Source organism: Saccopteryx leptura, chromosome X, assembly GCF_036850995.1.
Source record: "Saccopteryx leptura isolate mSacLep1 chromosome X, mSacLep1_pri_phased_curated, whole genome shotgun sequence".
In the NCBI taxonomy this organism is placed as follows: Eukaryota; Metazoa; Chordata; class Mammalia; order Chiroptera; family Emballonuridae; genus Saccopteryx; species Saccopteryx leptura.
The window spans coordinates 57,187,510-57,215,422 of NC_089516.1; the positions used below are offsets into that span (position 1 = coordinate 57,187,510).

Here is a 27,913-nt window from a genome sequence, read left to right on the forward strand (position 1 = left end):
TTTTTATAGAATAATTTGTAATGTACACGGGTTGTTGTATGGCTCTCATGAAATCACATTTTAAAATATGTGGCGTTCATGGCTCTCTCAGCTAAAAAGGTTCCCAACCCCTGCTATAGTAAGAGATAAAGAAGTTCACTACATAAAGATAAAGGGAGCAATCCAACAGTTAGATATATCTATTATAAATATCTATGCACCTAATATAGGAGCACATAATATATAAAGTAGACTTTGATGGATTTAAAGGGCGAGATCAACAGCAATATTATAATAGTAGGGGATTTCAATACCACACTAACATCACTAGATAGATCTTCAAGAAAGAAAATTAACAAAGAAACAGCACTTAAAAGACATACTAGATCAGCTGGATTTAATAGATATCTTTAGAACCTTTCACTCTAACACAGCAGACTATACATTCCATTCAAGTGCTCATGATACATTCTCTAGGATAGACCACATGTTAGGGCAGAAGAGGGGTCTCAACAAATTTAAGATGATTGAAATCATGTCAAGCATCTTCTCTGATCACAGTGGCAAGAAAATAGAAATCAACCACAACAGAAAAAATGAAAAATACTCAAACACATAGAAACTAAATAGCATTTTATTAAATAACGAATGGGTTAACAATAAGAACAAAGAAGAAATAAATTTCTACAAACAAATGATAATGAGCATACAACAACTCAAAATTTCTGGGACATAGCAAAAGCAGTACTGAGAGGGTAATTCATAGTATTACAGGTATACCTTAAGAGGCTGAAAAAGCTCAAATAATTAACTTAACCATGCATATAAAAGAACTAGAAAAAGAACAGCAAGTAAAGCCCAGAAGTAGTAGAAGGAAGAAAATAATAAAGATCAGAGCAGAAATAAATCACATAGAGGCTAAAGAAACAATACAGAGGATCAATGAAGTGAAGAGCTGGTTCTTTGAAAAGGTAAACAAGATCAATGAACATTTAACCAGACTCACCAAGAAAAAAAGAGAGAGGACTCAAATAAATAAAATTAGAAATGAGAGTGGAGAATTAACAACTGACACAAGAGAAATACAAAGGATTGTAAGAAAATACTATGAAGAACTGTGTACCAAAAAATTGGACAACCTACGTGGAATGGAAAAATTCCTTTGAAACATATAATCCTTCAAAAATCAATCTGGAAGAATCAGAAAACCAAACACACCGATTATAACAAATGAGATCCAAACAGTTTTCAAAAAACTCTCAACAGGCCCTGGCCAGTTGGCTCAGCGGTAGAGCGTCGGCCTGGCGTGTGGGGGACCCGGGTTCGATTCCCGGCCAGGGCACATAAGAGAAGCACCCATTTGCTTCTCCACCCCCTCCTTCCTCTCTGTCTCTCTCTTCCCCTCCCGCAGCCAAGGCTCCATTGGAGCAAAATGGCCCGGGCGCTGGGGATGGCTCCTTGGCCTCTGCCCCAGGTGCTAGATACAAACAAGAGGAAGCATATACAGTGTTCATGGATAGGAAGAATGAATATTATTAAAATGTCTATATTACCGAAAGCAATTTATAAATTCAGTGTAATACCAGTTAAAATACCAAGGACATACTTCAAAGATATAGAACACATGTTTCAAAAATTTATATGGAACCATAAAAGAACAAAAATAAAATTCAGAACACAAATAAAAGAACACAGAAAAATTTTAGCAATCTTGAAAAGGAAGAATAATGTGGGAGGTATCACACTTCCTGATATCAAGTTATACTACAAGGCTATTGTACTCAAAACAGGTTGGTTTGGCATAAGAACAGGCATATAGATGGATGGAACAGAACAAAGAACCCAGAAATAAACCCACACCTTTATGAACAACTGATATTTGACAAAGGAGGTAAGAGCATACGATGGAGTAAAGACAGCCTCTTTAATCAATGGTGTTGGGAAAATTGGACAGCTACCTCCAAAAAAATGAAACTAGACCATGAACTTACACCATTCACAAAAATAAACTAAAAATGTACTTTACTTAAATGTAAATCGTGAAACCATAAACGTCTTAGAAGAAAATATAGGCAATAAGCTCTCCAACATCTCTCGCAGCAATATATTTGCTGATGTATCTCCACAGGCAACTGAAATAAGAGATAGGATGAACAAATGGGATTATATCAAACTAAAATGCTTTTGCACAGCTAAAGACAGAGCAGAATAAAAAGACAAACTGTACAATGGGAGAACATACTCGACAATACATCTGATAAGTGGTTAATAACCAAAATTTATAAAGAACTTGTAAAACTGAACACCAGGAAGATAAACAATCCAATCAAATAATGGGCAAAGGATATGAATAGATACTTCTCCAAAGAGGACATACAGATGGCCAATAGGCATATGAGAAAATGCTCAACATCACTAATCATTAGAGAATTGCAAATTAAAACCACAATGAGCCTGACCTGTGGTGGCGCAGTGGATAAAGCATTGACCTGGAAATGCTGAGGTCGCTGGTTTGAAACCCTGGGCTTGCCTGGTCAAGGCACATATGGGAGTTGATGCTTCCTGCTCCTCTCCCCTTCTCTCTCTCTGTCTCTCCTCTCTCTCTCTCTCCCTCTCCTCTCTAAAATGAATAAATAAAAAAAATAAATAAATAAAACCACAATGAGATATCACCTCATACCAGTCAGAATGGTGCTCATCAACAAAACAACACAGAGTAAATGCTGGCAAAGATGTGGAGAAAAGGGAACCCTCCTGCACTGTTGTTGAGAATGCAGATTATTGCAACCACTGTTTAAAACAGTATGGAGATTCCTGAAAAAATTTAAAATGGAACTGCCTATTGACCCAGACATCCCACTTTTAAGAATATATTCCAAGAATACCATATCACTGATTAAAGGAGAAATGCACCCCCATGTTTATCGCAGCATTGTTTACAATAGCCAAGATCTGGAAGTAGCCCAAGTGTGTGTCAGTGGATGAGTAGATTAAAAAGGCATTGTACATATATACAATGGAATAATATGGGGCCATGAAAAAGAAGGAAATTTTACCTTTTGCAACAATATGGATGTACCTAGAAACTATTATGTTAAGTGCAATAAGCCAGGCAGAAAAAAAGAAATACCATATGACCTCACTGATTTGAGGAATCCAATGAACAATGTGAACTAAGGAATGGAATTGAGACATAGGAGGTATCAAATGGATCAGATGAAAAGAAGACTGAGAAAAGGGCATAATAGAAGGAGACAAACCTGAAGGGAAGTGGTGAGGGCTTTATGGGGAGGGGGAAAGGGAGATGTTGACAAGAATATGGGGAACAGGGGGAAGCATTCAGGGCAACACTAGAATCTATGTAAACAAATTAAAATCAATTAAAAAAATTTATCCATTACACCTAGGTTGTTAAATTTTTTGGTATATAGATCTTCCTAGTATTTCCTAACAATCCATATTTTTGTATACTCTCAGTTGTCTTTACTTTCTTTTCTAATTTTACTTATTTGAGCCCTCTCTCTTTTTTTCCTGATGAGTCGGTACAAGTTCATCAATCTTGTTTACCTTTCCAAAGAACCAGCTATTGGTTTCATTGATCTTTTTTTTTAGCCTTTATGTTATTTATTTTCACTCTGACCTTTATTATTTCCTTTCTTCTATTTCCTCTAGCCACAGCAATCAGACAACAAGAAGAAATAAAACCTATTCACATTGGAAAAGAAGTAAAACTATCATTATTTGCTGATGACATGATACTGTACATAGAAAACCTTAAAGTCTCAGTCAAAAAACTACTAGACCTGATAAAGGAATTCAGCAAGATGGTAGGATATAAAATTAATATTTAGAAATTAGTGGCACTTTTATACACCAACAATAAACTTTCTGAAAGATAAATTAAGGAAACAATCCCTGTCATTAATGCAGCACATACACAAAATAAAGTCCCTAGGAGTAAATTTAAACAAGGAGTTAAAAGACTTGTACTTGGAAAAGTATAAAACACTGAAAAAAGAAATCAAGTAATATACAAACAAGTAGAAGCATATAGTGTGTTCATGGATATGAAAAACATAATTAAAATGTCTATATTACTGAAAGCAATCTATAAGTTCAATGCAATTTTAATTATAATACCAATGCCTACTTCAAAGATATAGAACAAATATTCCAAAGATTTATAAGAAACCAAAAAAGAACATGAATAGACTCAGCAATTTTGAAAATGAAGAATAAAGTGGGAGGTATTACACTTCCTGATATAAAGTTATACTACAAGGCCATAGTAATCAAAACAGCTGGGAACTGGCATTAGCAGAGGCATATAGATCAATGGAACAGAACAGAGAAGCCAGAAATAAACCCATGCGTTTATGGTCAATTGATATTTAACAAAGGTTGTAAGAGCATACAGTGGAGTAAAGACAGTCTTTTTAATAAATTATGTTAGGAAAATTGGACAGGTACATGCAAAAAAGTAAAACTAGACCGCCAACTTACACCATTCATAAAAATAAACTCAAAGTGTATATAGACGTAAATGTAAGTTGTAGAACCATAGGCATGATGGAAGAAAACATAGGCAGTAAACTCTCCAATATCTTGTAGCAATATTTTTGCCACTTTATCACCACGGGCAAGAAAAATAAAGGACAGGATGAACATATGGGACTATATCAAACTAAAAAGCTTTTGCACAGTAAAAGACACCATGAGCAAAATAAAAAGACAACCCACATAATGGGAGAACATATTTGTCAATACATCTTATAAGGGGTTAATAACAAAAAATTATAAAGAACATCTAAAACAACACCAGAAAGGCAAACAATCCAATTACAAAATGGGCAAAAGAACTGAATAGACACTTTTCCAAACATACAGATGACCAATAGGTATATGAAAAAATATTCAATGTCACTAACCATCAGAGAAATGCAAATAAAAACCACAGTGAGATACTACCTCACACCTTGTGTTAATGGCGCTCATTAACAAGTCAACACACAAAAAGTGCTGGCCATGGTGTGGGGAAAAGGGAACCCTACTGCACTGCTAGTGGGAATGCAGACTTGTGTAGCCACTGTGGAGAAGAGTATGGAGTTTTCTTAAATTAAATATTGAACTGCCTTTTGATCCAGCTATCTCACATTTAGGAATATATCCTAAGAATACCAAATTACTGATTCAAAAGTAATTATGCACCCCTGTGTTTAGTGTAGCATTGTTTACAATAGCTAGAATCTGGAAACAGTCCAAGTGTCTATCAATGGATGAGTGGATTAAAAAGTAGTGGTGTGGCCCTGGCCGGTTGGCTCAGCGGTAGAGCGTCAGCCTGGTGTGCGGGGGACCCGGGTTTGATTCCCGGCCAGGGCACATAGGAGAAGTGCCCATTTGCTTCTCCACCCCCCCTCCTTCCTCTCTGTCTCTCTCTTCCCCTCCCGCAGCCAAGGCTCCATTGGAGCAAAGATGGCCCGGGCACTGGGGATGGCTCCTTGGCCTCTGCCCCAGGTGCTGGAGTGGCTCTGGTCACGGCAGAGCGACCCCCTGGGGGGGAAGAGCATGCCCCTGGTGGGCGTGCCAGGTGGATCCCGGTCGGGCGCATGCGGGAGTCTGTCTGACTGTCTCTCCCCGTTTCCAGTTTCAGAAAAATAAATAAATAAATAAATAAAAAAGTAGTGGTGTATATACACAGTGGAATACGATGTGGCCATGAAAAAGAAGGAATTCTTACCTTTTATGACAGCATGGATAGACTTGGAGATTACTGTACTAAGTAAAATAAGCCAGGCAGAGGAAGACAAGTATCATATGATCTGACTTAAATGTGAAATTTATTCAACAAAGTGAACTAAGGAATTAAATAGAGACAGAGGCACCATCACAGTGAGCAGAAGGACAGCTATCAGAGGGAAATGCAATGAGACAATGGGATCAGAGGAGGTGAAGGGATTAGTGAAATTATGTATACATAACAGAGATACAGATAACAGGACAGCAAATCCCAGAGGGAAGTGGGTAGGGAGTTAGGGGGTCAGGGGCAAAGAGGGAGGAAAGGGCAGCATGGGGTGAGGGTAAGGGTGTTATATTGAGTGGGACACTTGGATCCATATATACAAAATAAATTAAAATTAATGAAAATTAAAAATTGCTTAAACTTAAAAATAAAAAAACAGCATCTCCCAGAAAACAAAAGTTCTGGACCAGCTAACTTCACAGGCTAATTTTATCAAATATCCAAAGAAATAACACTGAAACTTCTCAAAGTATTTCAAAAAATTCAAGTGGAGGGACGACTTTCAAGTTCATTCTATGAGGCAAGCATTATCCTCATTCCAAAACAAAGTAAAGAAACTACAAAGAAAGGGAAATATAGGCCAATATTCCTGATGAGTATAGATGCTGAAATTCTCAACAAAATGTCAGCAAACTGGATCCAGCAGTATATTAAAAGGATCACATATCATGATCAAGTGGGATTTATTCCAGGGAGGCAAGGCTGGTACAATATTTGCATATCAGTAAGTGTAATTCATTACATAAAGAAAAAGGATAGCCTGACCAGGTGGTTGCACAATGGATACAGCATCAGACTTTGATGGGGAGGACCCAGGTTCGAAACTGTGAGGTTGCCAGCTTGAGCACAGGCTCATCTGGTTTGAGCAAGGGTCACTGGCTTGAGCCAAGGTCACTGGCTTGAGCAAGGGGTCACTCAGTCTGCTACAGCCCCCTGGTCAAAGCACTTTTGAGAAAAGAATCAATGAAAAACTAAGGTGCCTCAATGAAAAATTGATGCTTCTCATCTGTCTGTTTGTCCCTATCTGTCCCTCTCTCTGTCTCTCACACACACACAAAGGAAAAGCAATAGATATCACATGATCATATCAATAAATGTAGAAAATGCATTTGATAATATCCAGCACCTATTTCTGGTCAAAACTTCCAGCAAAGTGGGAATAGAGGGAGCATACCTCATCGTAGTAAAGGTCATATATGAGAAAACGACAGTTAATGTCATACTCAAGAGGCAAAAATTAAAAGTAATCCCCTTAGAATCAGGAATAAGACAGGGATGCCACCTTTTACTACTTTTATTAAACATAGTTCTGGAAGTCTTAGCCACAGCAATCAGACAAGAAGTAATAAAAGCCATCCAAGTTGGAAAAAGAAAGTAAAACTATCATTAATTGCTGATTACATGATACTGTACATAGAAAATCCTGAAGTCAAAAACTGCTAGACCTGATAAATAAATTTGGCATGGTGGAAGGATATAAAATATTCAGAAATCTGTGGCATTTTTATAAAGCAACAATAAACTGTCAGAGAAATTAAGGAAATAATCTCCTTTACTATTTCAATATCAACAAAAAATAAAGTACCTAGGAATAAATTTAACCAAGAAGGTAAAAGACTTGTACTCAGAAAATTATAAGACATTGAAAAAAGATATCAAAGAAGATACAAACAAGTGGTAGAATTTACTGTGTTCATGGATGGAAAGAATTAACATCATTTAAATATCTATACTACCCAAAACAATCTATATATTCAATGCAATGACTGTTAAAATACCAATGACATAATTCACAGATCTAGACAAATATTCCAAAAATGTATATGAAACAAAAAGAGAACCCAAATAGTCTCAGCAATCTTGAAAATGAAGAACAGGAAAACCAGGATTATGTCAGAGTAGTGGTGGTGTAATTGATACTCCTGATCACTCCCCTTGGAATTTCAACATATTGAACAACTGATATGTAACAGAGGAACACGAAATGGGCTCACAGGTGTGCCTGAAAGATCCAAGCACTGAATGCAGTACAGGTGTAATAGGATCAAAAGGGGGAAAGACGATAAAACGTATTCAAAGTGGGCTTTGGAGAGGAAACAAACCTGGAGTAACTTGATTTTTTTTCTTTACTGGCAACAGGGAGAAGGGGATGTCAGGCTCTCTTGATTTTGAGAAGTAAGGAGAAGGAAACTCGGAGTGACTGGGCCTCCTTCTGCTCGAAGAAGCGGTAAGATAGAAAGGCAGAGGGGGAGACAAACCAAAATGAACAGACTGTGGGGTAACAGCCAGTGTTCCCATGGTCTGCCTGCACTCAACAGAGACAGAGAAAGCTAAAGTGTGGCCCACCTGCCTCCCTAATTCAGCCTCCCTCATTTCCCTTTATAGAGAGTGGCAGAGACAAACTCAATTGCTAGCCCTCCAGAGCCACTCTCTCCCCTGAAGAACAAAGGTGCTCCATGTTTGGTCCCCAGGTCTGTTAAGACATGGGAAGGAATACACAGAAGTCAGAGATCCCAATTACTGGGGCTGTAAAGCAAAAAAGCTGAAGTGGTAAAGCAGGAGCCTTTAAGCCCTAACAACACGCCCCACCCACCAACACAGCTACAGCCTTTTCTAAATCATGACAGCAACATCTCAGTTTAGGGCAGCCCTGGAACTTCACAGAACTAAAAGTGGTAATACAATGACATCTACAGGAAGACAACGCTCAAAACCAAAATTTATTTTTCCTCTTTTTCCCCTTTTTCTTTTTTTTATTTCTTTTTTTTAATCTTTTTATATTTTAAATTTCATCTTCCTTAAATTTCATATTTTTAATTATTATTTTTATGGTGTTTTGTTTTTTCGCTTTTTATCTTTTTAGCAGTTTTTCTTGTTATAATTTTTCAAATTTTTATTGCCTTTTTTATTTTAATTTTTCATTGTTTTTAATTTTTTAAAAAAAATTGAGACTCATGGACATAGATAAGAACACAGTGGTTACCAGGGGGAGAGGAAGGGAGGAGAGCAAGGGGTGGGGGAAGGGCGAGGGGCATATAGAGAAACAAATAAAAGGTGACAGAGGACAATTTGACTTTGAGTGATAGGTATACAACATAATTAAATGTCAAAAACGATATGGAGATGTTTTCTGTAAATGTATGTACTCTAGTTGACCAATGTCACCTTGTTAAAATTAACTGACAAAATAAAATAAAATAATAAAATAAAATAATAAAATACAAAACCCCCAAAATTTATTTAAAATATTAAATTTAATAGAGTGATATTGATCATTAAGAGTACATAGGTTTTAGGTAAACATTTCTATAGAATTTGAACTGTTGATTGTGTTGTATACCACCACTGAAATTCAAATCATTTTTTTATCACTGTATATTTGTTCCTCTTTAGTCCCCTTCTCCTTCCCCTGGTGCCACCAACCCCCTCCCCCTGGTAACCACTTCACTTTCATCTATGTCCATAAGTCTGAGTTTTATATCCCACCTATGTGTGAAATCATATTGATCTTAGCTTTTTCTAATTTACTTATTTCACTTAGTATAATGTTCTCAAGGTTTATCCATGTTGTTGTAAATGGCAATATGTCATTTCATACACACACACACACATATATATGAATTTTATTTAGAAAATTAATTTTAATAGGGTGACATTGATCAATAAGTGTACATAGATTTCAGGCAAACATCACTCCATCATTTGATTAGTTAATTATGTGTATCCACCACCTAATGCCAAATAATTTTCCATCACCTTATATTTGTTTCTCTTTACATCCTTAGCCTAACCCCTTCCCCTACATTTCCCTCCCCCTTGGTAGCCTCTGCATAATTATCTATGTCAAAGACTCTCAAATTTGTATCCCACCTATGTGTGAAATCATACAGACTTTAGCTTTTTCTGACTTACTTATTTCACTCAATAAAATGTTTGCAAGGCCCATCCATGTTGTTGTAAATGAACCTATGTCATCTTATCTTATGGCTGAGTAGTATTCCATTGTGTGTGTGTGTGTGTGTGTGTGTGTGTGTGTGTGTGTGTGTGTGTGTATACACCACATCTTTTTTATCAAATCTATCCAGGGACACTTTGGTTGCTTCCATGTCTTAGCCACTGTGAATAATACTGCGATGAACATGGAGTGCATGTGTCTTTACATATCATTGTTTCTGAGTTATTGGGGTAGATACCCAGTAGAGGGATTGCTGGGTCATGTGGTAATTCTATTCTTAATATTTTGAGGAACCGCCATACTTTTTTTATAATGGTTGTACTAATTTACATTCCTACCGGCAGTGAATGAGCGTTCATTTTTCTCAACAACTTCTCCAACACTTATTACATGTCTTGTTGATAATAGCCAATCTAACAGGTGTGTGATGGTATCTCATTGTAGTTTTCATTAGCATTTTTGAATAGCTAGTGAAGACGAGCATTTTTTCATATATCTCTTGGCCATTTGTATGTTTTCTTGGAAGAATATTTATGTTCTCTCTTCATTTCTTAACTGGATCAATTGTTTGTTGCTGAATTTTGTGAGTTTTTTGTACATTTTATATATATTAATATATATATTAATCACTTATCAGAGCCATTGTTTGTAAGTATCATCTTCAATTTAGTTGGCTGCCTCTTAGTTTTGTTATCAGTTTCCCTTGCTGGGCAGAAGTTTTTTAGTTGCATACAGTCCCATTCATTTTTTCCCCTTTATTTTTCTTGCCTTTGGGGTCAAATTCATAAATTGTTCTCTACGGCCAAGGTCCATGATTTTAGTACCTATGTTTTCTTCTAAGTCATTTATTGTTTCAGATCATATGTTTAGAACTTTGATACATTTTCAATTTGTTTTTGTGCAGGTGGACAAACTGTAGTCAAGTTTCATCTTTTGCATATGTTTTTCCAATTTTTCCAGCACCATTTATTGAAAAGTTTCTCTATTGTCTGTTTTAGCTTCTTTCTTGAAGATGATTTTTCCATATATATGTGGCTTAATTTCTGAGCTCTCAGTTTTGTTCCATTGGTGTGTGTGTCTGTTTTTCTGCCAATACCATGGTGTTTTGATTATCTTGACTCTATAGTATAATTTGAAATCAGGTATTGTAATATTTCCACCTTTGTTCTTTTTCCTCAGGAGTGCTTTGGCTATATATATTTTTTATGGTTCTACGCAAACCTGGTGATATTTTGTTCTAATTCTTTAAAAGATGGTAGTGGAATTTTGAAGGGAATTACATTAAATTTGTATATTACTTTAGGTAATATCGTCATTTTAACTATGTTGATTCTTCTAATCCATGAATATGGAATATTTTCCATTTCATTGTTTTTTTTTCAACTTCCTTTAATAATCTTTTATAGTTTTCAGTATTTAGATCCTTTGCATTCTTTGTTAAGTTTATCCCCAAGTATTTACTTTTTTTGTTGCAAATGTAAAGGGATTATTTTTTGAGTTCATTTTTTGAAGTTTCATTGCATGTATGAAAGCAATGGACTTCTGTATATTGATTTTGTATCATGTGACCTTACTATACAGGTTTATTGTTTCTATTAGTCTTTCTGTAGAGTCTTTGGAGTTTTTTTATATACAGGATAATATCATCTGCAAAAAGTGAAACCTTACCTTCTTCTTTTCCAATTGGAATGCCTTTATTTCTTCCTTTTGTCTGATTCCTCTGGCTAAAACTTCCAGCACTATGTTAAATAGAAATGGAGAGAGTGGGCAGCCTTGTCTTTTTCCTGATTTTAGAGGAAAAGTTTTTAGTTTTTCACCATTTAGTATGATATTAGTTGATGGTTTGTGATATATGGACTTTAATATGTTTAGGTATTTTCCTTCTATACCTATTTTATTGAGTGTTTGAAACATAAATGGATGTTGTATTTTTTTGAAATCCTCTGCATTTATTGATAGGCTTATTTGATTTTTGCTATTTATTTTGTTGATATGGTGTGTAATATTAATTGATTTACATATGTTAAACCATCCTGTGCTCCTTAACTGAATTCCATTTAATCGTGATGTATTAATTTTTTAATGTGTTGTTGTATTTGATTTGCTAGTATCTTGTTTAGGATTTTTGCATTTGTATTCACTAGAGATATTGGTTCTTAATTCTCTCTTTTTGTAATGTTTTTGCCAGGTTTTGGTATGATGATTATGTTGGCTTCATAAAATTTTCAGGGAGCATTGCTTCTTCAATTTTTTGGAAGACTTTGAGAAGAATAGGAATCAACGCTTTTCTAAATGTTTGGTAGAATTCATTAGAGTAGCTGCCTGGCCAGAGACTCTAATTTTGGGAGAGGTTTTTGATTGTTGTTTGTATTTCCTCCCTGCTTATAAGTCTATTTAGGCTTTCGACTTCTTGGTGACTCTGTCTAGGAAGACTGTATAGTTATAGAAATTTATCCATTTTTTTTCTAGATTGTTGAATTCAGTGCCATATATCTTTTCAAATAGTGTTCTACAATTTCTTTTGTATGTCTATGATATCTGTGGTAATTTCTCCTCATTCAGTTTGAATTTTCTTTATATGAATACTTTCTATTTTTCCCTTAGTGAGGTTAGCCAGGTATTTATCAATTTCACTAATTTAATTTAGATAATCAGCTCTTTGTTTTAATTTTTTCTAGAATTTTTCTGTTCTCTATTTCATTTACTTATGTTCTAATTTTTACTATTTTCTTTCTTCTGCTGATTTTGGATTGCCTTTTTTTCTTTTTCTATTTCCTTAAAATGTGAGGTTAAGCATTTTATTTGGAATCTTTCTTGTTTCTTGATATAATCCTTTAATGATATTAACTTTCTTCTTTTTTTTTTTTTTTTTTTGATAGAGACAGAGAGGGAATCAGAAAGAGGGAAAGCTAAAGATAGACAGGAAGGGAGAGAGATGAGAAGCATCAAATCTTTGTTGCAGCACCTTAGTTGTTCAATAATTGCTTTCTCATATGTACCTTGACCAGGGGGTATAGCCGAGCAAGTGGCCCCTTGCTCAAGCCAGTGACCTTGGGCTCAAGCCAACAACCAGGAGGTCATGTCTGTGATCTCACACTCAAGCCAGCAACCCGATGTTCAAGCTGCTGAGCTTGCACTCAAATGGATGTGCTTGCACTTAAGCTGGAGACCTTGACACTTTGAACCTGGGCCCTCAGCATTGCAGTTCGACACTATCCAATGTGCCACTTCCTGGTCAGGCTCCACTTCCTTCTTATTACTGCTTTTGCTGCATCTCAGAAATTTTGATATATTGTATTGTCATTTAAATTAATCTGTGTTTATATATCTTTTGATCTCTGCGTATATTTTTTCTTTGACCTTGTCATTTTTTAGAAGAATGTTTTTAACTTCCACATTTTTATGGGTTTTTTTACTTCCTTTTTGCAGTTGAATTTTAATTTTAAAGCCTTATAATCAGAGAATATGCTTGGTATAGTCTCAATCTTCCTGAATTTGTTCATGTTAGTTTTGTGACCCAGCATCTGGTCTATTCTTGAAAATGTTCCATGTACACTAGAGAAAAAAGTGTCATCTTATGTACTGCAAATGTCCATTTTATTTTATTATTTTGTGATAGAAACAGAGAGACAGAGAGAAGTAGAGATAGGGACAGACAGACAAGAAGGGAGAAAGATGATAAGCATTAATTCTTTTTTTTTAATTTTTAATTTTATTTATTCATTTTTTAGAGAGGAGAGAGAGAGGGAGAGACAGAGACAGAGAGGGAGATAGAGACAAAGAGACAGAGAGAGAGAAAGGGGGAGGAGCTAGAAGCATCAACTCCCATATGTGCCTTGACCAGGCAAGCCCAGGGTTTCGAACTGGCGACCTCAGCATTTCCAGGTCGACGTTTTATCCACTGCGCCACCACAGGTCAGGCCAGCATCAATTCTTCATTGCAGCACCTTAGTAGTTCATTGATTCTTTATCATATGTGCCTTGACCGGAGGACTACAGCAGAATGAGTTACCCCTTGCTGAAGCCAGTGACCTTGTGCTGAAGCCAGTGACCTGGGGCTTCAATCCAGCATCCTTTGGGCTCAAGCCAGCGACCATTGGGTCATGTCTATGATCCCATGCTCAAGCCAGCGTCCTTGAACTCAAATGTGTGAGCTCATACTTAAGCTAGATAATCATGCTGAAGCCAGTTTTCGAACCTGGGCCCTCTGTGGTTCAATCTGATGCTCTATCCACTGCCCCACTGTCTTATCTGGCTATTATGTTTATTTGGTCTAGTGTGTAATTTAAGGCTGATATTTCTTTATTTATTTTCTGTTTGAATGATCAATCTAGAGCCAGCAATGGTATATTGAGATCTCCAAGAATAAATATGTTTTTGTCTCTTTCCATTTTTAGATCAGTTAGAAGATGTCATATATTTTGGTGCTTCCTGATTTGGTGCCCATATATTAAGAAGTGTTATGTGTTTTTGATGCAGAGTCCCCTTTATCATTATGAAATTGCTATCTTTTTCTCTGGTTACCTTTATTGTCTTGAAATAAGCATTGTCAGATATGAGTATGTGAACACCTGCTTTAATTTGGTTATTATTTGCTTGGAGAATCATTTTCCAAAGTTTCACTTTGAGCTTCCTTTTGTTCTTGCAGCTTAGATGTGTCTCTTAAGGACAGAATATGTTTGGGTTCTGTTTTTGATCCAATCTGCACTCTGTGTCTCTTTATTGGTGAGTTCAATCCATTTATCTTTAGGGTAAGTATTGACACTTGAGTGTTTTCTATACCATTTTATGTATTGTTTTGGGATAAGTCTGTGTCTTGTTTGGTTCTTCTCTTTTGTTTTTCTGTCAGTTGTTTTTGTTTGGTAGTATTTCATACTTTCCTCCCCTCCTTTTTTTCCTTAAGTTACCTGTTTTACTAGTGGCCTTTTTTATGGGTGGTTACCTTTATGATACTGAAAGCATAATTGTTATATTTAAAGAAGTTTATTATCATGTGAGTCTTTCTGCCCTCTATCTTCCTTTGCTACTACTGGTCTTTATCCTCTCCCCTATTATATTATTGTCACAGATTATCTTTTTTTTGTTTGTTTGTTTTATTGTGATTTGTTAGAGCTTTTAGTTGTATTTTCTTTCTTTGTATCTGGTTGAATAACCCCCTTTTGTATATGCTGCAGTGTGGCTTTTCTTCCTTCATCCAGCAAAGATAAATTTAGTCAGCTTCTGTTTGTCAGTAAAGGTTTTTATTTCGCCTTCATTTTTGAAGAAAAGCTTTGATGCATACAGTTTTCTTGGCTAGTAATACCTCTTTGTCAGTACTTTGAATGTTTGCATCTACTCTCTTCTGGATTGTACAGTTTCTTCTGAGAAATCTGATGATAACCTAATTGGCTTTCCCTTATATGTTACATTTTTCTTTTTTCTAGCTGCCTTGAGGATTCTTTCTTTGTCATTGATTTTTGACAATTTCATTATGATGTGCCATGGAGTAGGCCTGTTTAGGTTGAGGTAACTCAGTATTCCATTTGTTTTTTGGATTTGAGGCTTTCTTTCCACAGACTTGGGACATTCTCATCAATTATTTGTTTAAATTGGTTTTCATTACCTTTTCCCTCTCTTCTTCTTCTGATATACCCATTATTCTTATATTGTTCTTTCTGATGGAGACAATTTTCATAAACTCTCTCATTTTTTTTTAATTTTTTTTTCTGTTTCTTTCTGAAGCTGGAAATGGGGAGAGACAGTCAGACAGACTCCCGCATGCGCCCGACCGGGATCCACCCGGCACACCCACCAGGGGCGACGCTCTGCCCACCAGGGGGCGATGCTCTGCCCCTCTGGGGCATCGCTTTGCCGTGACCAGAGCCACTCTAGCGCCTGGGGCAGAGGCCAAGGAGCCATCCCCAGCGCCCAGGCCATCTTTGCTCCAATGGAGCCTCGCTGCGGGAGGGGAAGAGAGAGACAGAGAGGAAGGAGGGGGGGCGGGGGTGGAGAAGCAAATGGGTGCTTCTCCTATGTGCCCTGGCCGGGAATCGAACCCGGGTCCCCCGCACGCCAGGCCGACGCTCTACCACTGAGCCAACCGGCCAAGGCCTCTCATTTTTTTTTTAAATTGGTATTTCTTTCTTTCTGTTGCATCTCTAGTTGCCTGTCTTCGATGTCACTGATTCTCTCCTCTATGTGGCCTGTTCTATTAGCTAAACTTGTTACCTCATTTTTCAGTTCATGTATTGAGTTTTTTATCTTTGTTTACTTTTATTTAAGTTTCAATTGCCTTAGTAAAATAGTATTTTTGTTCATTAATTTGTTATTTTAACTCATTAAATTGCCTATAAGTATTTTTTTTTTTGCAACTAATTGAGTATTTTTGAACTTCAATTTTAAATTCTCTGTCACTTATCTTCAAAATTTCTATGTAATTGAAAATTTTTTTCTGGAGATTACTTATTTCCTACCTGAACTTTGTCTCTGTCTTGTGTTTCCATGATGTATGATTTCTTCCTTAATGGCATTTGAGAGCAGTGTTAAGAACCCTAACAAGAAGCATTCTTTTCCAGTATTTGTTGCTATACTACAAGTTTTGGCTCTGTAAAGTTCTTTGGCAAAGCTCTGGTATCCTACTGATTTAGGCAGGGCCCCAGTCACATTGGTGCAAGTGGGCATGTTGTCAGGTATGCTTTGTGGCTGGATTTATACCTTTAGCAGTGGCAATTTCTGGTTCCCTGTCATTTTTTCCCTAAGTATCAGCAGTCCATGGGGATCAGATGTGGAGCATTTCCACCTCTCAGGGGAGAGAGTAGCCCCAGAGATTTTAGGGGGCCCTCCATCACCACTCTTTGTATCGCTTGGGGTGGAAGGTGGGATCTCAGCGCTGGGGGTGTGCACTTTTGTTTTCCCTGATACTTCACAGAGTGCGGACTACTATTAGAGCATTAGCACAGGGCTTAGGGAGTGTACAGCTCTGTGTGAAGCTGATCTTTATGGGTTTAACCCCTACCAATGGAGCTCGCATTTATCCACGAGAGCCAGCCACCATCCAGCATCCAGTGATGGAGCTTGAAATCTCACTGAGAGAGCCAGGCACCACCCAGTGCCCACCAATGGAGCTCTTGCTTTGCCAGAAATATTAGACACATGGGTTCAGCACAGGCACTGATGGAGGTTGTATTGCAAGCTGATTGCAGGCTGGCACAAGTTGATTGAAAGCCAAGCAACCTGAGTAGTCTTTGGTAAACCTGTGTTTGATTGTGCACACCTTAGTTCAACTCCTTCTCCACTGTACCCCAGTCTCTGCCTCTCCTGGCTCAGAATAAAACTCTCTTCCTTCATTCAGCAAAGAGTCTTCTACTTTCCTTTTTAGAGTTGACTGTGGATGCCATTTATTTTCTGCCTCTCTTTCACCTCATTTAACCTTCAGTCCATTTTTTGTATAAATTTTATAGGCCCACATGCAAGCAGAGCTGGAGACCCTTCACTGTGTTATACTTACTCAACTTGTTGAAATTTTAAGGGTAGAGATCAGAAGTATCTCTCCCACTTCCATTTCTCTGACATCACTCTTTTCCATTTTTATAGTTTTTATTTTTTTTTAGTCTTCTGAACAATATCATTCTCAAATGCCATCAAGGAATAAGAAATTTAATACCATAATTACATGAGACAGAGGTGTAGTTCAGAAAGAAAATGATAAATCACCGCAAAAAGATCTCAGTCACATGGAAATTGTGGAGTTAATAGAGAATTCAAAATTCAAGTTCTGAAAATACTCAGTGTGATAGAAAAGTCAATAATAGGCAACTTAGTGAGCTCAGAAAAGAAATTAATGAACAAAAACAATACCTCACCAAGGATATTTAAACTTTATAAACAGGTAAATAATTCAATACATAAATTGAAGACTAAAGTAGCACGTTTAGAAGAAGCCTGATAGACAAAATAATTAGTGACATCAGGCAGGCAACTAGAGATGCTACAGAGAGAAGAGGAGAGAGACTCACTAATTAAAAAAGACTGAAAGAGTGCTACAAGAATTGTCTGACTACATTAGAAAGAGCAATATAAGAATAATGGGTATATCAGAAGAAGAAGAGAAGAAGTGAATGGAGAGTCCATTTGAGCAAATAATTGATGAGACTTTCCCAAGCCTATGGAAAGAGTTAGAGCCTTGAATGCAAGAAGCAAAGAGAAAGCCAAGTTACTACAACCCAAACAGATCTACTCTGATGCATATGGTAATAAAATTGTATAAGACCAGTGACAAAGAAATAATCCTCAAGGAAGCTAAAGAAAAGAAGAACATAACATACATAAAAAGAAAATCCCATTAGTTTATCATCAGACTTCTCAGCAGAAACTCTACAAGCCAAAAGAGAGTGGACCCAAACATTTGCAATTTTTAAAGAGAGGAATTACAAGTCAAGAATACTATATTCATCAAAGTTATCCTTCATAAGTGATGGAGAAATAAAAACTTTTACAGACATAAAGAAGTTGAGGGAATTTATTTACCAGAAAACCCTCACAACAGGAAATACTTAAAGAGGGTATTTGACCAGATACAAAGTACAAGACAAATCAAAACTGAAAGTAAAATTTCCAACAAGGTCGCAGTAAAATCAGGGATAATCTGTGACAACAATAACATAAAAGGGGGGAAGGGTAAATATCTGCAGTTGCAAAGGAGAATGGAATGCAGAAACACTCATAAGACAAAGACTCATACATATGAACATTTTTTTCTTAATAATATAATGATACCTACCTACAAAAAAGATACCACTGTAACGCACAGCTTAAAAAAAAAAGAAACAGGAAAAGTATGGAGCACTGTCAAACAAAACAACTGACAGAAACAAAAGAGAAGAACCAAATAAGACACAAAGCTACCAGAAAAGAAAACATAAAATGGCTATAGGAAATCCTCAAGTGACAATTTTTACCCTAAATATAAATGAAATGAACTCACCAATAAAGAGACATAGAGTTATAGATTGGATCAAAAAGCAAAACCTATCCAATTGCTGCCTCCACAAGACACATATAAGCTGCAAGGACAAATGTAGTTTCAAAGTAAAAGTGAAAAGTGATTTCTCCAACAAATAATATTCAAAGAAAAGCAGCTATAGCAATACTCATATCTGATAATGTTGACTTCAATAACAAAGGTAACCAGAGATAAAGGTGGACAATTCATAAGAATAAAGAGGACATCATATCAAGAAGATATTGTACTTCTTTTTTTTAATTTATGTTTTAGATTTTATTTATTCATTTTTAGAGAGAGAGTAGAGAGAAAGAGAGGAGAGGGGAAGGAGCAGGATGCATCAACTCCCGTATGTACCTTGACCAGGCAAGCCCAGGGTTTTGAACCGGCGACCTCAGCATTCCAGCATTCCGGCTTTAACCACTGTGCCACCACAGGCCAGGCCAGATATTGCACTTCTTAATATACATGCACTGAACTAGGGAACATCAAAATATATAAGACATCTACTAACTGATCTAAAAATAGAAGCAGACAAATATTCAATCATACATGGAGATTTCAACACAACATAGATGGTGTTAGATAATTTAAACAGAAAAAAATAAAGAGACATCTGACTTAAGTGACACTCTGGAACAAATGGAAATAATAGACAGTTATAGGACATTTCATTCTCAAAAGTCAGATTATACATTCTTTTCCTATGTGTATGGAACATTCTCGAGGAGAGATCATATGCTGGGCCAGAAAACTAACATCAACAAATTCAGGAAGGTTGAAATTATACCGACAATATTTTATGATCATAATGCTTTGAACTTAGAATTCAATGGCAAAAATTAAGACAAAAAATTACAAAAATGTGGAAATTTAACAACGTCCTTCTAGAAAATGACTAGTTCAAAGAAGGAATAAAATCAGAGATCAAAAAATATATATAAACAAATGAAAATGACAACACCACAGGGACTAAACTAAGAGGACTCTTCAACCAAGAAACACTGAAGAAGCCACACCGAGACTGGTAGGAAAAGCGGAAACACGGAGAGGGCTGCCCAGCTCCCCAGAGTGAACGGCAGCCGGGAGAGACTCGTGTGGCGAGAAGTGAGTTTAGCAGAGAGAGGAGGGTCCTGAGCCCAGGAACAAAGCTCCAGCCTGCAGCCCCAGAGCCTAGAAGAGGTGTCTGGACAGTATTTAGCTGGAAACAAGATACGATACTGTTTCCGAGAAAGAGACTGATTTCTCAGAACCAGGATTCTTCTTAAAGGGACCGCGCAGAAAATCTCTCTCACAAACACTCACCCGGGGCTCTGGGGAATGAGGAGAGAGGAGAGAACCAGAGTAGCAGGAAGAGAGTGTAATCTAGGAGGCACAGGGAGAAACATTTTGGGAGACAGCCACCCTAACCCCTGGGACGAGTCACTCCCCAAATCTGAAGTGAATATTTTCCCTGGAAACAGCAATAGCAGCAAAGGGAAGCAGGACACCAGCCAAACAAGCTCTTCCGTGGCACTCAGAGCAGAGTTGCTTAGAAGGAGGGAGCTTTTGGGGCTACATTAGTGAGTCTTAGGGTCTGAGCTGCAGCACCTACACCCACACAGCTGAGGGCTCGCCCGAGGGCGGGCAGCGGTGGGACGCGGAAGTGTGGTTCTGTTGGCAAGGGCGAAAGCCGGCTGGCCACAACTGGGTCAAGGTGTGAGCTCAGTCTTCCCCAGCTGGGGAGGAGGGGTGCGCAAAAGTGGTCAAGCCCAGATGCGGGCTACCCATAATCCAGCCTGAGGGAGAAGGGCAGGAATCCCGGAAGGGGTGGAGACCAGCCCTTGAGCAAGGGCACAGGAGCACAGCCTTGCCCCGCCCACAGAACCAAAGCTTGTGGCCTGACTTGGGAGCCGGCTCCTCTTGCGGGGGTGGAGCCAAAAGCCCAGAACAGGAGTGTCCCACTACTGAGTGTGGGCATGCAGTCCCGCCTGGCCTATGGAGCCAAGGCTTGCAACCCTCCCACAAGTAGGCTCTTCCTGCAAGGGCGAGGCAGAAGCCCAGAAATAGGCAGAGACCCACAACTGAGCAAAGGAGCTGCCACTGACCTCAGGGCTGAGCATAATGCCACCCACGGGGGCAGGGCAAAGGCCAAGGCCACGAAGCTTGTACACCCGAGCATGTGATCACAGCCAACCCATGAAGGAAAGGCTGAAACCAAAGCAACAGCCCCAGTGGGAAGGCACCAGCAAAGCCCATACCCAAGCGCCCTACACAGCAACAGCAGAGGGGGTGATGGGCCTGCTGACAGACTATACCTAGGGAACAGAGGCCACGCCCAGTGGACTCCAGTGGCCAAGACCTTCTTTTACACAGAAAACATGAGAAGGCAGAGAAATGCAACACAAATGAGACAAGAGAAATCCCCAGAAAAGGACCTGAATAAAACATATATAACCAAATTACCAGATGCAGAATTTAAAATAACAATTATTAGGATGCTCAAAGACACTAGAACAACAATAGATGGTCATTATGAACACCTAAATGAAGAGATACCACATATTAAAATGGACATTGAAATAATAAAAAAGAATCAGTCAGAAATGACAAATACAATATCAGAAATGAACACAATGAAAGGAATTAAAAGCAGGATGGATGAAGCTGAGAATAGAATCAGTGAGTTAGGGGACATGATAAATAATGGCACGGAAGCAGAGTAGAAAAAAGAAAAGAGACTCAAAAAGTCTGAGGAAACTGTAAGAGAGCTCTGTGACAACATGAAGAGAAATAACATTCGCATAATAGGGGTTCCTGAAGAAGAAGAGGAAGAACAAGGGCTAGGAACTTTGTTCAAGCATATCATAGCTGAAAACTTCCCTCAATTAAGGCAGAAAAACATCTCACATATTCAGGAAGCACAGAGAACTGCATTAAAGAGAAACCCAAAGAAATTTACACCAAGACACATCATAATTAAAATACCAAAGCTAAGTGATAAAGAGAAAATATTAAAAGCTGCTAGAGATAAAAAGACTATCACCTACAAAGGAGCCCCCATAAGGATGACTTCCAAATTCTCAACAGAAACACTTGAGGCCAGAAGGGAATGGCAAGAAATATTCAAAGTAATGCAGAACAAGAGCCTACAACCAAGACTACTTTATCCAGCAAGGCTATCGTTTAAAATTGAAGGAGAAATAAAAAGCTATCCAGACAAAAAAAGAACTCAAGGGATTTACTACAACCAAACCAAGGCTGCAAGAAGTGCTAAGGGGCCTGTTGTAAACAGATCAAAGGAAAAAAAGAATATAGCAAAAGAGGAATAAATTTTAAAGAATAAAATGGCAATAAAAAATTACATATCGGCCCTGACCGGTTGGCTCAGCGGTAGAGCGTCGGCCTGGCATGCGGGGACCTGGGTTCGATTCCTGGCCAAGGCACATAGGAGAAGCACCCATTTGCTTCTCCACCCCCACCCCCCCTCCTTCCTCTCTGTCTCTCTCTTTCCCTCCCACAGCCAAGGCTCCATTGGAGCAAAGATGGCCCGGGCACTGGGGATGGCTCCTTGGCCTCTGCCCCAGGTGCTGGAGTGGCTCTGGTCATGGCAGAACAACGCCCCGCAGGGGCAGAGCATCGCCCCCTGGTGGGCAGAGTGTCGCCCCTGGTGGGCGTGCCGGGTGGATCTCGGTCGGGCGCATGCGAAAGTCTGTCTGACTGTCTCTCCCTGTTTCCAGCTTCAGAAAAATACAAAAAAAATAGATAAAAGAACATGTGTAGTATTACTATAATGAAATAAAAAAATAAAAATAAAATAAAATAAATTACATATCAATAATAACCTTAAATGTAAATGGATTAAAAGATCCAATCAAAAGACATAGGGTAGCTGCTTGGATAGGAAAACAGGACCCATATATATGCTGTCTACAAGAGACACACCTTAAAAAAATGCATATAGACTGAAGATAAATGGATAGAAAAAATATTTCAAGCAAATGGACATGAAAAAAAAGCTGGAGTAGCAATACTTATTTCAGACAAAATGGACTTTAAAACAAAGACTATAGTAAGAGATAAAGTCACTACATAATGATAAAGGGAGCAATCCAACAGGAAGATATAACCATTATAAATATCTACGCACCTAATATAGGAGCACCTAAATATATAAAGCAGACTTTGATGGATTTAAAGGGCAAGATCAACAGCAATACTATAATAGTAGGGGATTTCAACACACCACTAACAGCACTAGATAGATCCTCACGAAAGAAAATTACCAAAGAAACAGCAGACTTAAAGGACATCCTAGATCAACTTGATTTAATAGATATCTTCAGAACCTTTCACCCTAAAGCAGTAGAATATACATTCTTTTCAAGTGCTTATGGTACATTCTCTAGAATAGATCACATGTTAGGGCACAAAAGCGGTCTCAACAAATTTAAGAACATTGAAATCATATCGAGCACTTTCTCTGATCACAATGGAATAAAACTAGAAATCAACCACAACAGAAAAACTGAAAAATACTAAAACACTTGGAAACTAAATAGCATGTTATTAAATAACAAATGGGTAAACAATGAGATCAAAGAAGAAATTTAAAAATTCCTAGAAACGAATGATAATGAGCATACATCAACTCAAAATTTATGGAACACAGCAAAGACAGTCTTGAGATGGAAATTCATAGCATTACAGTCATACCTCAAGAAGCTAGAAAAAGCTCAAATAAACAACTTGACCCTGCTTCTAAGAGAACTAGAAAAAGAACAGCAACTAAAACCGAAATGTAGTAGAAGGAAAGAAATAATAAAGATCAGAGCAGATATAAATGACATAGAGGCTAAAGAAACAATACAGAGGATCAATGAAACCAGGAGCTGGTTCTTTGAAAAGGTAAACATGATTGATGAACCTTTAACTAGACTCACCAAGAAAAAAAAAGAGAGGACTCAAATAAAAAAAAATTAGAAAGGAGAGTGGAGAAATAACAACTGACACAACAGAAATACAAAATATTGTAAGAAAGTAATATGAAGAACTGTACACCAAAAAACTAGACAACCTAGATGAAATGGACAAATTCCTTGAAACATACAATCTTCCAAAAATTAATCTGGAAGACTCAGAAAACCTAAACAGACCAATTACAACAAATGAGATTGAAACAGTTATCAAAAAGCTCCCAAAAACGAAAAGTACTGGGACTGATGGCTTCACAAGTGAATTCTACCAAATATTCAAAGAAGAACTAGCTCCTATCCTTCTCAAGCTATTTCAAAAAATTCAAGAGGAAGGAAGACTTCCAAGCTCCTTTTACGAGGTGAGCATAATTCTGATTTCAAAACCAGGCAAAGATAACAAAAAGAAAGAAAATTATAGGCCAATATCCTGATGAATTTAGATGCTAAAATCCTCAACAAAATATTAGCAAACCGGATCCAGCAATATATGAAAAAAGTCATACACCAGGATCAAATGGGATTTATTCTTCGGAGGCAAGGCTGGAACAATATTTGCAAATCAATCAATGTGGTTCATCACATAAACAAAAGGAAGGAGAATAACCACATGATAATTTCAATAGATGCAGAAAAAGCATTTGATAAAATCCAGCACCCATTCAGGATCAAAACTCTAAGCAAAGTGGGAATACAAGGAACATACCTCAACATGATAAAGGCCATCTATGGCAAACCCACAGCCAACATCATACTCAATGGGCAAAAATTAAAACAATCCCTTTAAGATCAGGAACAAGTCAGGAGTGCCCCCTTTCACCACTCTTATTCAACATAGTCCTGAAAGTCCTAGCCAGCAATCAGACAAGAAAAAGAAATAAAATGCATCCAAATTGGAAAAGAAGAAGTAAAACTATCATTATTTGCAGATGATATGATATTGTATATAGAAAACCGTAAAGTCTCTGTCAAAAAACTACTAGACCTGATAGATGAATTCAGCAAGGTGGCAGGATATAAAATTAATACTCAGAAATCAGAGCCATTTTTATACACTAACAATGAACTGTCAGAAAGAGAAATTAAGGAATCAATCCCCTTTACCATTGCAACCAAAAAAATAAAGTACCAGGAATAAATTTAACCAGGGGGATTAAAGACTTGTACTTGAAAAATTATAAAACATTGATAAAAGAAATCAAGGAAGATACAAACAAGTGGAAGCATATACCATGCTCATGGTTAGGAAGAACAAACATCATTAAAATATGTATATTACCCAAAGCAATTTATAAATTCAATGCAATATCAATTAAAATACCAATGACTTACTTCAAAGATATAGAACACATTCCAAAAATGTATATGGAAACAAAAGAGAACACGAATAGTCTCAGCAATCCTGAAAAGGAAGAATAAAGTGGGATTTATCACACTTCCGGATATCAAGTTATAGTATAAGTCCATTGTACTCAAAATAGCCTGGTACTGGCATAAGAACAGGCATATAGATCAATGGAATAGAATTGAAGACCCAGAAATGAACCCACACTTTTATGGACAACTGATATTTGACAAAGGAGGTAAGAGTATACATTGGAGTAAAGACAGCCTCTTTAACAAATGGTGTTGGGAAAATTGGAAAGCTCCCTGTAAAAAAATGAAACTAGACCACTATCTTACACCATTCACAAAAATCAACTCAAAATGGATAAAAGACTTAAATGTAAGCCATGAAACCATAAGCATCTAAGAAGAAAACATAGGCAGTAAGCTCTCTGACATTTCTCACAGCAATGTATTTGCCGAATTGTCTCCGTAGGCAAGTGAAATAAAAGACAAGATAAACAAATGGGACTTTATCAAACTAAAAAGCTTCTGCACAGCTAAAGACAATAAGAACAGAATAAAAAGACAAACTACACAATGGGAGAATATATTTGACAATGCGTTGGATAAGGGGTTAATAACCAAAATTTATAAAGAACTTGTAAAACTTAATACCAGAAAGACAAACAATCCAATCCAAAAATGGGTAAAAGAAATGAATAGACACTTCTCCAAAGAGGACACACAGATGGCCAATAGGCATATGAAAAAATGCTCAACATCACTAATCATTAGAGAAATGCAAATTAAAACCACAATGAGATATCACCTCACACCAGTCAGAATGGCGCTCATCAACAAAACAACACAGAATAAGTGCTGGTGAGGATGTGAAGAAAAGGGAACCCTCCTGCACTGCTGGTGGGAATGCAGACTGGTGCAGCCACTGTGGAAAACAGTATGGAGATTCCTCAAGAAATTAAAAATCGAACTGCCTTTTGACCCAGCTATCCCTCTGTTAGGAATATACCCCAAGAACACCATAGCACTGTTTTTTGAAGAAGAAATGCATCCCATGTGTATTGCAGCATTTTTCACAATAGCAAAGATCTGAAATCAACCCAAGTGTCCGTCAGAGGACAAGTGGCTTAAAAAGCTTCGGTACATATATACTATGGAATACTACTCAACCATAAGAAATGATGACATCAGATCATTTACAACAACATGTTTGAACCTTGATAACATTATACTGAGCGAAATAAGTAAATCAGAAAAAACTAAGAACTATATGATTCCATACATAGGCGGGACATAAAAATGAGAATCAGAGACATGCACAAGAGTGTGGGGGTTCCGGGGTGGGGGGGAGGAGAGGGAGGTGGATGGGGGAGGAGAGGGGCACAGAGAATATGAGTTAGAAGGTGACATCGAGTCACAAAGACAATTGGACTTTGGTCGATGGGAATCCAGCATAAGCAAATGGCAAAAATAACCTGTTTTCTCTGAACATATGTACCCTCATTTATCAATGTCACCCCATTAAAATTAATCAAAAAAATAAAATTAAATAAAAAAATGACAACACAATATATCAAATTTCTGGGATGCAGTGAAAAGAGTAATAAGAGGAAAGTTTATATCACTGTAGGCTTATGTCAAGAAACAATAGAAATTCCAAATGAACAACCTAACAACACGTTTTAAGGAACTAGAAAAAGAAGAACAAAGGCAACACAACATCAGCAGAAGGAAGGAAATAGTAAAAATTAGAGTAGAACTAAATGAAATAGAGGAGAAATAAAGTAGAGAAAATTAATTCAACAATGAGTTGTTTCTTTGAAAAGATCAATAAAGGTAGCAAACCACTTTCTAGACTTACTAATGAAAAAGAGTAAGGATTCATATAAACAAAATTTGAAATTAAAGAGGAAAGATTACCACCAAAATCATAGATATACAAAGGATCATAGTAGAATATCATGAAAGATTTTATGCAACCAAATTCAGTAACCTAGAGGAAATGGATAAATTCCTAGATCTATAAAATCTTCCTAGACTTAGTCACGAAAAATGGAAAACCTAAATACACCTGTAAGTTGGGAGGAAATAAAAGCAATTATTAAAAACCACACCATAAACCAAAGTTCAGGAACAAATTGCTACACTGGTGAATTCTACCAAACATTCAAAGATTTGGTACATATTCTTCTCAAAGTCTTACAAGAAATAGAAGAAGAAGCAATACTTCATAACACATTTTATGAGGAGAACATAAACCTCATACCAAATCCTTGCAAGGACAAGACAAAAGTAAAAAAAAAAAAATACAGACCAATATCTTTAATGAATACAGACATAAAAATCCCCCCCAAAATACTAGCAAATGGAATACAACAATACATCAAAAAAGTAGTACATCATAATCAAGTGGGATTTATTCCAGGAGCACAGTTATGGTTCAATATATTGAAATCAATCAACATAATACGCTACATCAACAAAACAAAGAACAAAAACAATATGATCCTAGCAATAGATGCAGAAAACGTATTTGGTAAGAGACAATATCCATTTCTGTTTAAAACATTCAATAAAATTGAAATAAAAGGAAAGTATCTCAACATAATAAAGGTCATATATGTCAAACCATGAGCTTTAATCATAATAAATTGTGAAAAAGTGAAGGCTTTTCCTCTAAAATGAGAAACAAACATGGTTGCCCACTCTTTTCACTGTTATTCAACATAGTTCTGGAAGTTTTAGACAGAGTGATCAGGCAAGAGAAAGAAATAAAAGCTATCCATATCGGAAAAGAAGTAAAGTTTTCACTTTTTGCAGATGACATGCTCCTGTATATGGAAAACCCCAAAGACTCCACCAAAACACTATTAGAAACAATAAATATATATAGTAAA

At 37.1% G+C, this 27,913-nt stretch overlaps 1 long non-coding RNA gene across 3 annotated transcripts in view; it reads left to right on the plus strand.

Annotated features, from left to right (window-relative positions):
• The window catches only part of LOC136385474 (uncharacterized), a 299,892-nt gene that overhangs the window by 38,183 nt on the left and 233,796 nt on the right, over positions 1-27,913 (plus strand). For all 3 annotated transcript variants that reach the window (XR_010747831.1, XR_010747829.1, XR_010747830.1), the window contains one exon: positions 7,919-8,006. This is a non-coding gene — a long non-coding RNA (uncharacterized lncRNA). The remainder of the gene's footprint in view (positions 1-7,918; positions 8,007-27,913) is intronic.